Source organism: Lepisosteus oculatus, chromosome 11, assembly GCF_040954835.1.
Source record: "Lepisosteus oculatus isolate fLepOcu1 chromosome 11, fLepOcu1.hap2, whole genome shotgun sequence".
NCBI lineage: Eukaryota > Metazoa > Chordata > Actinopteri > Semionotiformes > Lepisosteidae > Lepisosteus > Lepisosteus oculatus.
The window spans coordinates 40,395,709-40,411,373 of record NC_090706.1 but is presented as its reverse complement, the minus strand read 5'-3'; the positions used below and the strand labels follow the sequence as shown (position 1 = coordinate 40,411,373).

Genomic DNA, 15,665 nt, shown 5'->3' with positions numbered 1-15,665 from the left:
TCCCAAGGACAGCAGCAGCGGACAAGAGAGGACACTAACATCACCAGGGTCCCCTCGAGGACTCGCTGCACATTCTCGGCTGGCACACAGTAATGCAGCTACCCCGATCCCTAATGCATCCGGACGCAATTTCAGTGCTCCACAGTCCACAGCTCTCACATTACAGTCTTGAACGGGCCGACTAACTTTATAAGCCCCGTGTTCAGGAGACTTTGTGGAAGGTGGGAAGAACTGACAAATGTTTCATACTTGGATCTCTGTCATTATTCAGGAAAGCCATTCTTGATAGAATGTGAATTCCAGTCTTCAGTTGTTAATGCTATTTTCCACATTTTGTGGTACTTAGTGAGATGATAATGATACACTGATTATTTCTTAACGTGGCAATGCGACACACATTCTGCACCAACAGAACCCTAACCCAATGATCTTGTTCTTACAACCAGGCTCTCATTCCCTCAAGAGGGTAAAGTCACAGCAAACCTAAATCCACGCCCTTTGGGGTCGTCCAAACTCACAGTCTTCTTGATAGAACTCATAACTGAACATTCCTTGTTGGTCAGTGTCCTAACGATGGGTAGATATCATTTAAGTGAGACATAATGTAAAGAGAGTAATTTAAAGACAGTGAAAATCGGGTCTCTTTATCTTCAACAGAGAAAAAATGAGGACAACCGTCTGGAAGGGTTAAGCAGAAACATTTCATCTGCACAAACAGTAATACTGGAGCTCAACAAAGCATGGCTAATGTGATGACTTAATGGACTAATAGCTTAGTGGAACAAAGACATGATCTTACGAACAGTGGCAGAGAACATGCACAAATTATGCTCATATGTTGTAGCTGATGTAGGATAATTGCAGTGGATTCTTAGATTTTATGTGTCATTCCTAGAAACTAAAATTTTCAAAGTTCTTATTTTTTGGTAATTTTTTTAAATTGTGTACATTGTAAAGGCTTTTTACTGCAGGCTGTTGTGATTCTTTTGTTTAAGAAGTCCTTAATGCTTGTAGATTTAAGTGATACGATGCATTTATGAAAAGATTACAAAGATAAATGGAAATATTAAATGTTCATTATCAGTTTGAGTACTTTAATAATGTTGTGTTTTAGTGCTCAAAATAAAAATGTTTTAAAAATGCTATAGAAAGCACAGTACATACAGGAATTGAAAATGCTAAAGGTACTGTATCAGGTAGAAGGAATTTAGTACTGAGATAGTTTTAAAATAAAAGTGCAAATAGCAGAAGAGAAAGAAGAAAGTCTTCCCCCAGAGGAGATGAGGAACTACAGAAGGGTGAAAGAAAAACTGAAAAGAAAAAATTGATTTTTTTGATTACTTTTGTGGCCAGTGGAGGTGTTTGAGTCAATAGGAAACGGAGCTCTGAAATACTGTCATTATTTGTAAATCATCTCGTAGTTCAAGGACGGGGCATGCTATGTCGAGTTTAACTCCTACCAGGGAAGATTTTTATTAATACAGTTGCCCTTGAACGTTCTCCAGAGCCTGTGCCATGCAAACAGCTTCTAGGAAACAAAACAATGAAAGTGTGAGTGGAGATGGAAGCTGATGTACAGTGAAGTTAGAGACACAAGGAATTTGCACAAGGAAGCCCCTAAAACCTGTAGTCGTTTTTCAGGTCTTTGGTGTCGTGTTGCAGGCCCCAGTTTAGCACTTGCTCATTTTCTAATCATTTTCTATGATTTAAATGCCATAATTAGCACTATTAACTGCAACTTGACAAGCAGAAATCTCTGTCTTTTCACTTTTCCACTGATCATTACTACTGTATATCCTGGTACGACTGATGGCCAGACTTTCCACTGCACAATTGTCTTACAGCTAAATATTCGGTCCTGAAATATTGTTAGGTCACTGTGTGCAGGCACAAGTAGAAATAGAACAAGAAACCTTAACACTGGTCATTAAAATTCATCCCACGTAACAGAAATTGATTTGCCTTTTGCCATAGCTATTAAAGTTTCACACGCCCTGTAATACAAAGTCTTAACAGAAGCATCTTAGAGTGTAATGTAAACCACGACAACTTTTAAATTCAGGATTCAGAGAAAAAATGTAAATTGATTGATATAAATGTACCCTGTGTAATGGGTCATGACAGTGCAGACCTCACGGTTCAATTGGAAATGTGTGTTCCGTGTTTAAAATATGATTAAGCAAACCTGACAGATCTATCAGATTGAATAAGCTAGAAGGAGCTTGATGAAATAAACATATTGTACAAGTTCATGCAGAGATAATTTTTTAGATTTACAGTATATAGCACTTTTAATCCCAAAGGATCCGAACACGCTCTGCATACCAAGGAGACTCTCTTCATACACCACTGACAAGAACACTCTGCTGTAGGGACTGAATGATTTAATTTTATTGTATAATTCACTTTTGTAATCTAATCATTTGTGCTGGAATCACCATTAATATCACAGGTTTTAGTGTATAACTTTTAACTTTTGATTACCTTATTATTTATATACAGTACACAGTATATGTAACTGTACTCTAGAATCATCCCAGCTTGCACCTCTGGTTAAAGTTACATGAAAAGCCATATAATCGTGTGTGCTGGCACTGCTGATCAAGCTGCCTGGCATCCCACAGTACAGCCTGAGACACCACTGGAGACTTGGGCTGCCTCAGAAGGGATAGAAGGGCTAGCAGATAGCGAAAAAGCTGGTTTGAACTGGTTTGGAGGGAACACTGGGTGGGGGTGGGGGGATTTCTACTCCCTGCAGGTTGGAGGAGGTGACACAGAGTTGAACATCACCGTGTCCAGGTGCTGCTATTGAGACTTTCCATATATTATCTTAGGTTCCAGTGATGAAGGTGAAGAAGACTAGGAAGGAGTGATATGGGATGTAAGCGGGAAGGGTAGATGGGAAGGTGATCCTTTTTCTGCACTCTGTAGCTTATTAACCAAGTAAGATAGACAGTGATAGTGTACTGTAGGTGGGGGGATAGTTACAGTAGTCAGCCACCACCACCAGAAAATGTCTTTAATCTCCGACGCTTGCTTTGTACTTCGTACTTCGAGTTCTACTTGGACGGGCTTTGCTTGTGTCGCGGAGCTCGTGTTGTGCGCACATCGTGAATAAAGGAAAGAAAATTCCTCTCACTGCCGCCTCTGGTCTGGTTCGTCTGGGACTATCCTGACCGCCGGCTTGCACTACGGTACGTGGGTGGCACACAACACAACACAACACCCGTTATTTGCATGCAGGCCCACTACACAATCAATCAATCAATGAAAGATTATTTATGAAATGCACAACGATACAGCGTGCAGAAATAGTTGCTGGCATTGAAATGTCTTTTCTATGAGCTCACCGGGGGGGGGCCATTACAGGTGATTTGCTAAAGGAGCTGCAGGTTGGCTATTTAGCAGTCTTATTGCCTGGAGGTAGAAGCTGTTTCGTAATCTGTTGTACTTGCTTCGGTACCGTTTACCATGTAAATGTGTCAAACATTCAACATGCTAGGTAGAGGAGTGTGAAATGGCATCACGGAGTAAATGCAGAAATGTATGGGAGCCCAGTGTGTGTGAATCCAGGGGGCAATGTAGCCAGGACACTGGAGGTTTAATGTCTCGCCTGAAGCTCCTAAGGGCAAGATTCAGGCACCCCATCCAACATTATTGACTACAGGTCAGTCTGTGACGGCAGGTTGATTCACAGACTGCCCCTTGTGCACCTTCTTCACGTCCTGATGAGCAGGCGATCCAGCTTAAACTGTTAGGGAAAAGTGCTCACGATCTGCTGGGGGAAGATGTACTGCTCAGGCACTTAACTCATGCCTGCTGTGAAGGTCTGTTTTCCCTTTTCTTCATCACATCCAGGGAAGGTGATTCTCTGCATAAAAAAGCATGCAATAGTCATGCACAGTGCAGCCTGATAAAGAAGAGCCTGGCATTTATGTGACCTGCAAGGATAGAAATACTGCACTGCCTGGGCTTGCAGTTATCTGGTCTAGAATTCATTCTGGCACCAGTGTGATAGCCAGCGCTAAATTTGTATTACCCTTTGTGCTTCTTTAGTAATGAGGTGCACGATGAGGGGAGGGAAATGCCAGCCTTGCTTTATTAAAAAAAGGATAGTATTTCCCTGGGGGGGTCTTGCAAAGTTTTTTTGTTCTAAATTTAGCACTCATCTATTCTCATTGATAAATTGCATTCCGTGGAATAATAACGCAATATGCGTCACATTTCACTAACCAAAGCTTTAATTTGCAATGCATGGGACAGGGATGTATGCTAACACTGTAGCTTTGTGGGGGGAAAAAAAGCATCCAACTTTTCTGCAAGTAGAAAAAAGAAAAGGAGACAATTTTCCAGTTGCTTGCATTGTTGGCTGATGGAAGGAAAGAAGGATTCGCATCTTACAGAAAGGGGAAACAGACTCTAAATGCAATAAACTGATCCATGTGATTTTGACACTTCACTGATTTCACTGTACTATACAGGAATAACAAAAGGTTGTTAGTTTCACCCATCGGTCCAGCTATTTCTATTGATAATTCTCACGATTTAGAAATCGTGTTTTTCCTAAATAGAAAAAAGGATGTTTGTTTGTCAGTTTCTGCCTTGTAGGAATTAAGCAGATTTACAGGCAGCGTTCTAGACATCCTTATGATGGACATGTTAAAATAATGAATTGTGGTAGCCGAGGATGTCTATTTTTCTTAAAGCAGAAGATAAGCAAGTGTTGTCGTTCTCTAATCTGATTTGCAAAGTTCAAATGCCACTTTAATCAAAGCCTGAGCCTCCAAAATAAACACAAATCAATCAAATGGCGTATGTTTAATCCCATCAATTGTATGCGCAAATTGTGTTTGGAAAGTATATTGCCTCCATTACTTATCTCAGACAGTATAATTATTCTTTGTCTTTAAGGGTTCTCCTACACGAGCCTGGTGCTATCTTTCTTTGCACAGAGCCATGGCACAATCAGGACTGGGCTCTCGCAGGGTTTGATGAAGAGCGAGCTACTGTGATGCCACTGACGTGTTCAGATGTCACAGCAGCCTTTCAAATCTTCCGGCTTTGCTGATTTTTTTTCTTCTTGAGCGGAGTGCCAGAGGCTCAGACGTGACTTCATTTCGCTTGTGCTGGGCTTAATTGTACGTAGTTGGACAGCAGGAACTACGCCTTCCCTCTTCCCTGTTTTAACTTTCGTGTAATAATGTCATCAATAATTCATTTCCAGAGAAACTGGAAAAAGTTCTTACAAAATGCACATAGCAAAAGTAACGCTGTCCAGGAATTCACTGGGGGGAAGAGTATTGTGGGCACTCAAGTAGACCGGTGTGCCTTTGTTTTCTGTGCAACAGCGCCCCCTATGGAGTTCTCTAAGCTTCTGTAACTTAGACATGCTGTCAGCGAGAGCTGCGTCACTCCTCCAGGTGATGCTGATTCAGCTTTGGATGCTGACTAGGAGTGAGGAAAACACGCAACACGACACGCCCAGAGCACAGCACAGGGTCCAGACAGCACAGAGCTGGTCACTGGGAAGCTGGTGACGAGTTGCATGAATCAAGTTTGTGTAGAGGCAGGAGTAGGAAGCTGTCACTGTACCAGTGCATGTGAAAACAGTATCCAGGGAAACACTGGAGCTCAACAAAAGGTGGGGGCAGAGGAGAAGAGGGAAGGTGAAACCAGTAGAGCTCATGTCTAGAGAATAGCTGGGGGGTTTATTGAACAGAGAGTCCACAGCTCTGAAACTGTCAGCCATGCCAAGCCTTCAAAAGTAAAAATAGACCGAAACATGAAATCCTAGAATAGCTGCTGATCCCTGGTATGTGAAGTGATCAGTAGGGGTATTAGCAGTGTGACCCTGTGAGGCAGAATCTTTGCCTTTCTGTAAGAAGTGGGAAGTGGGCAGAAGCGAGCTCAGCTGGGGGACACGGCCACGGCCGGCTGTGGGGACACTGCTGCTGGTCGCACGCAAGCTGCTCGGCCAGAACTGCCCCCCCTCCTCCTCACAGCACCCTGCTGAAGCACTCACTGCCCCGGCCTGTGCAGCCTCTTCTGCAGCGGAGTCAGGAGTCATTTTTGCTGACCTCTACTGCAACACTCTGCAGCAGAGGAAATTAGCATTTTAGCAGTTCTCTATCCTTCAAAGTTATTTTAAGTCGGGGATTTATAACAGCCGGAAGCTGAGTGCGAAAATAATAACCTCCTCAGTCCTGAAGTCTCCCTCATATTTATTGTTCTAAATCACCTCTGTTCTCTAGCCCACAAGGGCTGTGCTGAAATTCCACTTAAATTTGAGATTCTTACCTCTGCAGTTCCTTAATTTCACATGTACATATCTTAGTAATTACAATGGATCCACAGCCTGAGGAAGATAATCAAATTTTTATTTTTTTGACTGCAAATAGCCCTCTTCATACAATTTCATGGACATTTTAAGGAGTGTTCTCACACAGAAGAAATCAGAAGACCAGTGAACATACCAATTATTCCAAACAACATTTCTGTGGTAAAATAAGGACCTTATAGTGTTTTCTATTGTGGTCAAGTCTCAGCCTAATTACTAACTCCTAATTACTGTGTTTACAATGCAAGCTGTATAACCAGGGGGGTAAATAAGGCTCTGGAAGGTTTCCTCTGAACAGCCAACTTTAGATAGTACTTTTCTTCCCAAGTCACACAATTCATGTTGTGCAAATAGTTGATGTTTTGCAGTACTTAGCTGAGTGATTGAAACTATTGAGAAGAGCAAAAGTCAGGAAACATCAACAAACACAAAAGATACACAGAGCAAAATACTTCAACTACAAATGAAACTGAATTCTAAACATCCAGACACTACCAGTAAAGCAAGAGCAAGTAACTTTATTCATGTTCTAGTTGTAAAGAAACTCTATTGCATTCTTTAAAAGAGGGTAAGAGGGGTGGTTTTAAGAGCCTAAGGCACATGCAGATGTTATGTGCTTTGAAGAGAGTGTCTATGAGCATAAAGCATTTTTCCTATGTAGTATTTTATATGCATCTAGAGGACAAACATAAATATTTGTATCACTACTATATAGCTAAAATATAGCTTTTTTACTACAAATAGGCAAAACTCACAGATCACTCTTCTCTCCATTCAGCCCTTTGGGGTGGTGTGAGCCAAGCACACAGATCAAAACTAACTGGTGTCAAATGTTAGGGGATTTCACCAGTCTTTACAGTAATTTCCAGTACTGGTTATTCCGCACTGTTTTCTTTTTCTTATTGGTTTTGTTATTGCAATACCTGGTAGCATTTAATTGAAATGTTCTGAGATATTTCAAGGTTCACTTAGTCGCACACCAACACCACACAGTTCGAATCATTGTGCACATACTGCAAAAAGCCCCAGATCAAAGCAATCAGGCAGTCGGCCTGTGTACTGTAGGTGGCGCATCAGATGACTGCATTCTATAGCCATACCTTGATCGACTGCAAAAGGATGCAGAATTTATTGAGATGCAAAAACATGCATTATTCCAGACTCACTCTGAACTGAGATAGCGTAGACTAATTCCTCTAAAATCCTTGTCCTGCAGGGGCTACAATTCTGATTAACATGTCTTTTACTCAAGGGCACATGATGCCTCCTACACTGAACATTTCTTCACTACAATAAGCGTCTTTATTGCTTACAGACTAATGTTTCACTTTTGAGCAATGAAACACTTTGCTTTTGTTTCCTGTACTTTACAAATGTGCACATTGAAATGAAGGATTTGTTCTCTGACAACCACAATCATTGTAGTGGACTCCAGACACTAACACACACTCTCAGATTTGTTAAAGAGCTTCTCTAAAATGTAGCAGTTTGTTTAGAGTGCGCTCAGCATTTGTAAGCTTAATAAACAACTGTATGACAGAAGATGCACATTATTTTACTTGGAAACTTCACAGGCGTCAAGGCACACAAGTACAACACAAGTTTTGAAAAAGCTTGCACCCACTGGTATTGCTGACATAAACAGAAAGAACAGTCTCCATTACAGTTAATAAGAAACCCATTCTGACTGTGCGACTTAATTATTTTCTGCCTCAGCTCAGTGTTTTCATGTCTACTTTAATTATAGCAAGTATGTCTTCTTTAGTTTAAATTCTACATGTGAAAACATTTAGCATTGTGCTTAAGAACCAAATAAGCAGCAAACATCAATACAAAAAAAAAAGAAATGGGAGTAATTACAATAAGAGGTTCATAGCACTCATGGCAGAAGGCTTGAATGCTGTACAGAGGCCCTTGCCGATCTGGTTCGTATACTATGACTAGAGGACAGATCATAGGCAGAACCCCCCAAAACAGCGGTCAAAAACAGGGCAAGTATGAGTCCGGGATGCTTGAGAGGGTTTTCGACTGGTCAGTGGTTAGAAGCTGTGATGGGGGAGAGTCAGGGTCTGACACCGCACCCGGCTGGACGCCAGCGGAGGGGCATTAGGACAGGAGGAAGCCCATCCTTCTGCCAACGCCTGCGCCAGCATGGGCGATGAACAGCATGCCGGACTGAGCTCAGACAGACACTGTGTGCTCACAGCCTTGGGGAGGAGTGAGTGTCAGTGGCTGGGAGGGCTCCGATGGGGAAACAGGGAAGGAGGACTGAGGACGTGGAAGACACAAACACCGCAAACTGGGTGCGAAGGGGTTGGACGCCTGAAGACAACATAGTGGAAACCCAAGGAGAGAAGTAAGGAGAGCAGTTGAAGCGGGGAATGTGGGAAGAGATACTGTGACGAGAAGCTCTGGCTATGCCAGAGTCCTGGAGAGGGCTGACAACATCGGGAGAAGGAGCCAGAAGAGAAGAGAGAGCATCCGAATGGAATCGGTTGTTTTCCGGCAGCACATGGGAAGGCAGAGTTGGTAGAGATCTCGGGTTCAAGGCGGAACAAGCAGGTGACGCCCTGCCCAGGCCTGAACAGTTGAAAATAAGGGAAGGGCATTTGTAACCGAGAACATGAGGCTTTTTCAATAAACTAGCTGCCCAGCCATGTTTCCCGGCTTCTTTCAAGAAACAGCTGGAGGAGATCCTTGGATTCATTAGCTACCAACAACCAAAGAAACTGTCTGGGCTGAATGTTAAATTTTTCTGATATTCTAGCACTTTTGTAACATTTTTAATGATTCATGGTGAATCTCTGCTGTAGTTCTCTGACTTTTAGCAGGAACATGTTTATTTGGATTTCTGGACATTGGATTTTCATGGACATGTAATGAACAGACACCAAGGTGCATTAGCGGGAGAAAATGGCAACACACAGACCATTCATTTAGGATTTGTATGAAGTGGGAAATCAGAGTTTTGGATGGCTCAATATACAGCATTACACAATACCCTATTTTCTGAAAAACGATTTACTCAACGCGTCCTTCATCCTTTCTGTTGCTATGGCTTGATGAGCTTTAAGTTTATGTACAGTAAGCCCAGTCCAACCGCAGACAAGGTCTCAGGTGTCCCAGAATGCACTGGCGTCAGGGCCAGTCAGCTCTTTGTGTGGCGTGGGAGGTGCAGGAGCGAGAGCACAATTCAAGACACCACGTCAAGGTCTGGGGCCAGCTCCAACAGCAAAGACCATGAAAGGATGTGGTTCCTTTTCCTTGTATAATCTAGCAACTGTTTGAATGCCTTCTGTCATATCCTAAACAGGACGTGAATAAATAGCGCAGTATAGTCTCTGAATTACACAACGTGACTACATCCACCCTGCAACCCTGTAATGCTGAAGTATTTCCCTCATAAATCATTCATACCAGCATCATTCCCACATATCACAGACTTCATAGTTCTTCTTTGTTCTGTTCCTTCCCACAGGTGCATTAGTGCCATGCTTTCCAGCGCCTTTTTTGCTGGCATTCCATTCAACTGGAATAATGAGCCTTTAAAATGGAAATTCAATACTAACTTGATTTTTTTAAGTTCCCAAGTAGTGCGCAAATTAGTCTTTTTATGTTTCCATTCAAGCAGTGAAAACATTTTGAAAAAAGGCTCCAGCAGCAGAATAGCAGACTTCAGATTCGAGATCTGTTTACCCAGAACTCCAGATTAATTAAATTTTGTAGCAGAACATGAGGGGAAAAGACATACAAATACAGGGGGAATGTTTTAAAGTAATTAAATTACAGTATATCTTTTTTCTTCACTACTTGACACAGTTCATCGGAAATCTCAGGCTAGCTTTTAAGGAGTTATGTTTTAAGTATTTTCCAACAGTTTTAAAGTCTTGGTTTCTGCAGTGGAATGATACTGCTCTAGGAAGACAGCTGGCAATGCTTAATGGGGAATAAATTATCTTACAAAAGAAGATCAACATACAAGACTTCAATTCCTTGTTTTTAATTGTTGCCCCTTCCAAAATGTCAGCTACAAACCCTTTTAATATCACTGTCACATGTCGCTAGAAGGTTGTGGTCTGGTAATGGGAGACAATTTGCCGTAGGACAATTTTTAACCAGCCCAATCTCATTAGATTTCAGAAGCTAAGCAAGCCTGGGAACCTGTTTGCTGTTGTTAATGGTGCTGGAGGACCAGTAAGTGGCGCTGTCCCCTCTGAACCAGAAATTCCAAACCAACACCCTCAGTGGGTGCTTCGTAGATGAGATGCTATGTGCAGTAAGATGAAACGTTCTATCCATCCATACAATCCATCCATCTTCTAACTGCTTCACATACCGTACTGAGGGCCATGGGGGGAGCTGGAGTCTATTCCAGCAAGCAATGGGCACAAGGCAGAATACACCCTGGACGGCACGCCAGTGCATCGCAGGGCCCACACAGATACAAACAGATGCTCACATCAGGGCCAATTTTCCTAGAAGCCAATTAACCTACAGTACCAGTACGTTTGGATTGTGTCTGTTTTTTATTCATATCGATTGTGGGAATAATCCAACACAAACATAGGGAGAACATACAAACTCTATGCAGATAGCATCCCAGGTCCAGAATTGAACCCAGGGCCCCAGCGCTGCAAGGCAGAAATGATAACCACAATGTTGCCCTTTATTTAAATACAATACATTCTTCTTATTTGAAGCAATATTCTTTTCTGTCATACAAGACACAATTGAAATGATGCTAACATATGTAAGAGTCACTGCCGAGCCTGTATGGTTTTAGAACCCACTGTTGTGGATAATTATGAAGTACTCAGTAAAAACATGACAAAATCTCAAGCTGAAAACTAAACACTGCAGCTGCATTTGGTTAACATTATACCACAGCCAGGACAACACTGTGGAGAATATTTTAACTACATCCTCTGAAGTTTTCAAATTAGCACTGCTCCTAGACTTTTGCATGGAAACTGCAGTTTCTTGTATCATTATCACAGAGTTACTTGATTAGCTGGGGAAAGCTGGAATTGTTTTTAATTTGCAGCCTCCAATACAGTGCGCTGACGGAAGACAGAACATGGAATATGCTGATCTGGCTGTTTAGACCTGTGTATTCTGAAGGTTACTGTACGTAGCTCTAAAAGCAGCGATCTCTCTTACCATCTGCTGTAAGTGCAAATCTGATCAGACTGTCCTTGCATAAGTACAGCATATAGGAAACCCACCTGATTTTGCTTTGCTAAACACCTTTACAATCTTAGTTTTTACAATCAATTACACTTACTTTAAAGAGACCAAAGATGAATCACCAGACAAACTGTTAAACTCTACTAAAAAAGTGACAGTAATATTCAGGATATGTTCTGCCACACAGAAAGCGAATTATAGCGGAGAGCCCTAACCTTGACAAAAACATTTACCTTTTTAATTTAAAGTACACTTGCCTAATGAAATGAGGTTTTATTAACAGAAGATATGATAATACAGAATATAAACTACAAACCTAAAAACAAAACCACACTGCTCCTTTCTAAGATGAAGTGTCCTTTCTTCATCAGTAGTTTCACAGTCATTCATAGAAATCAAGGAAAAGATGTACAGAATGTCAGTCTGTCCGGAGAAAACTCCAGATTAACAGGGCTTCCCAGTTAACTGGTGTCACAGACAAAAACGTCTCTTTGTGTCTGTGTAACGAAAGCGTTTTTCAGGACCCTATGCAGACAACACAATCTGGGGAGGAGTGAGGAAAATACTCTGGGGAAAAAAGCATGTAAAGGGGCTGGAAGGGAAACAGGGAGCGTGTCCAAGGTGCGCCGGTGTTCTGGGGGGTGAGTCCAAGGCAAACAGTCCAAAGAGTGTCCATAGGGAAATCCTTGACGAGGCAAATGTCCAGAGCCGGGCGGTCCATCCAAGACGAAGACAAATGGAGTTAAAAACCAGAGTGGGATCCGGTGGAGGGTCAGGGGGAAAAAGGGGGAACGGGACCAGGCACTCAGGTCCCGGACTCGGCTGGTACTGGAAACCAGTGCAGAGCCCAGAACAGAGTGAGCGTCTGGCTTAAGTAGGGAGGCAGGAACCAGAAGCAGGTGCGCAAAATCAACTCAAATGTGAAAGAGCCGGAGCGCCCTTAAGGGGGAGGGACTACAATCGTGACCTGTGAAGTGTGCCTTGGGCTCAGGAATGGGCTTGGGTTGGGCATGACTCTTTCTAAAAATAAAGGGCTTTCTCATCATGAATGGATGCATCTTTTTGTATCTTTAGGTCTACCGCTCAGCTTAACAATTTCCAAAAATCCAAATACCCAAATCAAGTACAAACCAAGGTTGAATTACTGATATCAATGTCTGTTATGATCATTTTAAACCTAAACCCAACTGCACACTGACCCTTATCCCAAACTGAATGCCATCTCAACATTAGCGTCAACTGTAGCTGTGAAATACAATCTATATAATTACAAACCAGATGGTTTCCTGACATCAGTTTTTTCATTTAGTTGCATCCCTTATTGAACCATGACTGACACCAGTTTTTCTTTGAATCTGAGATCTGAAGCAGAGAAATTAGTTGTCAAAAAACTTGGTGGTGGAGTTTTTGCTATTTGCTATTAGCCTACGATGAATAAAGGTTGTTGTGGAAAGAGAAAATGATATTAAGGTGTAATGAAATTCTGTGTATTCTGGTGACTTCAGTGAAATTGTGGTACCTAAATAAATTTTACTTTGAGAAAGTATTTGGACAATAGGATCCAAGGTTATATTTGGGTTGACATTGGAGGTAGAGATCCCCTTAAATGCAGTTTTCATTAACATTACGATGTTTTATCTAGGTGTACAAATGCCAGCTGAGTGGTAAATTAGTCTGTTTTTTTTGTTGGTGGGGACATTCTGGCTGCATGCGGTGGTTCCAGTCTCACATGCGCATACGCTAAGTGAGACTCGGTTCGGAACATGTCTTCTGTTGTTAGAGGACAGGAAAAGTGCGCTAACAGTGTAGCATACTCAGTAATTGCTTTGTACTGTATATGAAAAAAAAATATTGGCAAAGTTCCTTATAAACTTAGTGACAAAGTACCAAGTCCATTATCACCCCACAAGATAAAGCAGAACAATTAAGCAGCTACAATATCAATTGTTTGGCGTTAATTGCATTACATGCGCTGCCCACTTTAAATGCTCGACCACTCTCTCTGGCTCACAATGACTCCCATTATTCTTTACAGGCAAGGTTGCAAAACGACGGTGCAGGGAGAGTGAGCAGTGGAGTAGAGACACTGAGCACACTGCCAAGTAAGAGCACGCAAACACAAGAGAGTAGACTGCTTGCTTTTCCTTCCATGGCACAACACAGAGGCCTTGTAGTAATGGAGAAATAACCAGGCCTGCCCCTTTAACTTTGCACATGTGTTTTGGGTCTAAATTTGGAAGCTGACCAAATGCTGTAATTCAAACTAGCAGTGTGGTGCAGAATTCAGTCACTGAGCAGCTTCGGTTGAATCTGCTGGATAAAGGACTCTGAAAACTCTCCAGGAATTTCCTCCAGCTTGGGCAGGGACTTGGCTACGAGTCTGTTACTGGAAAATCTGACAAGAAGTGCTGCCTGCAGTCTGTCAGGCCAGGCCTCATGCAGCTTTTTAAAAAACACTCAATCTTCTTCATCTTCCCGACACACCCTGAGTTCGTAAAAGCTTGGTAAACTGGTAGAGAAAGAGGTAAGACTTCTGTTTTTCATACTTCGTTGTTTGTCTGTTCCATAAGATTCTTTTCCTACTGCGCTTCTTGTTGAGAAACGGTAGTTTACTATCTCTGACATGAAACACAAGGCAGAAATTTTGTGTCTTACAGTATGTGTCCATTTGCTAATAACAGCAGGAGAGTGCAAAGCAAGCAGTCATCACAGGAGTTACAGTAGTTAAACATCTGTTCTGAAATGGGCTCAGCGTGTTACAAAACTATCAGAAGTTGCGGATGTTGTGCTAAACTTGCACTGATGAGTTTCAGTTTCTCTCTCACAGAGTTAAAGGTTATGTGAAGGAAGTTGAGATCCTTTGAGCTAGGGGAGGATATTGACAGTTGCGAGCAGTTTTCAGACAGGGCTGAGAGCCAAACTCCCCGAAATAAGAATTCAAGGGTGGCTCTATGTCTTTAGTTTAATTTTAAGTAGACACTCAATCCAATTTCTTATATCGCTTTCTACTGGCATTTGTTTCTAGTTGTTCTACTCCTTTGGGGAGAAAGGGGCTATAAATAATACAGAAGCAAACTGTTTAGTAAGAAATCTCAGTTTCCAGTCAAAGCATTTAAGTCTGGAACAAGCTTGCAGTCAGTCACACAGAAAAGAAAACTTCTTTTTGCATTTTTATGGCTTACAAACAGAGGAAGTTTAGAAACACTTATCAAGCACCAAGCTTGCAGTGCAGGTTAGCGTCAAATGGGACTGTGTGTGTGTGTGCTCAGACACAGCCCTGCGCGTGTCGTGTTTGCCGGCGTAGGGGGGTGGATGTTGAAGTCAAACGCAGCTGTTTGAAGTTTTGCTGCCTGACCCACGTCGAAGTGAGAGAAAAAAAACAAACTGGTCATGGTCACTAGGTGGATTTGGTTTAGAACACGTTTTAATTATTTTGTAACGGAAACGACATTCCTCTTTCCTGTTGACCCAGTCTATTCAATGGAACATGCAACACAGTTCTACCTATAATCAAGCTCCCTTAAACTTCGACCTAATGACAGAAGAGCTGTGGGCTGTGGGCCTTGGTTACAGAGCTCCAGACTTACACAGGGGCTTGTGCTCCTCAAGTGGGCACCCACCCTCTCCCTCCCCCACACACCATGACCCAGCCACACTGTCTGCCTGACTGCCTGACTGCCTGAGCCACGCCGGAGTCAGATGAAGAGAGACTGACTTGCTTCTGCTTTTCGTGTTCACTACTGTTCCACTACAGTATGTACTGCCTCCTCGCCAGTGGGGGGGAGTCGATAAACACTATCTTAGCTTTTGTCTCAGTCTACAGACAGCATTAAATAAACAAGGGCCTGTAAGAGTGTTTACAGAACCCTGAGATGTGGCTGTTTGTTTTGCAACAGTGCGAGTTCTGTTGCTTGCCGGCTCTTTAACTCAGACGTGGCGCTTCAGAGGAAACACGTTCTTTCTGAGCCTCACTTGCAGGTTCGCTGATGTTTTCCATCTCAACAGGAGCTTTCGCCTGATAGGACTCCTCTACCGGGTAATGTGATTAAGTCATTCTGCATGTTGCACAATTAAACTAATTGGCACAACAAAGATATCATTAATGAAAATATGTATAATTTTATATTATCACAAAATGCTC

General features: G+C 42.3%; 1 protein-coding gene across 3 annotated transcripts in view; it reads left to right on the top strand.

Moving 5' to 3' along the window:
- sgcd (sarcoglycan, delta (dystrophin-associated glycoprotein)) overlaps positions 1–15,665 on the top strand; it is a 177,271-nt gene that overhangs the window by 88,945 nt on the left and 72,661 nt on the right. The window contains exon 1 of one of the 3 annotated variants that reach the window (XM_006631944.3): positions 13,679–14,048. The exons of the other annotated variants lie outside the window; for them this stretch is intronic. The gene's annotated coding sequence lies outside the window, so the exon portion shown is untranslated. Of the gene's footprint in view, positions 1–13,678; positions 14,049–15,665 lie in introns of those variants that run through there. 3 annotated transcript variants of the gene reach the window in all.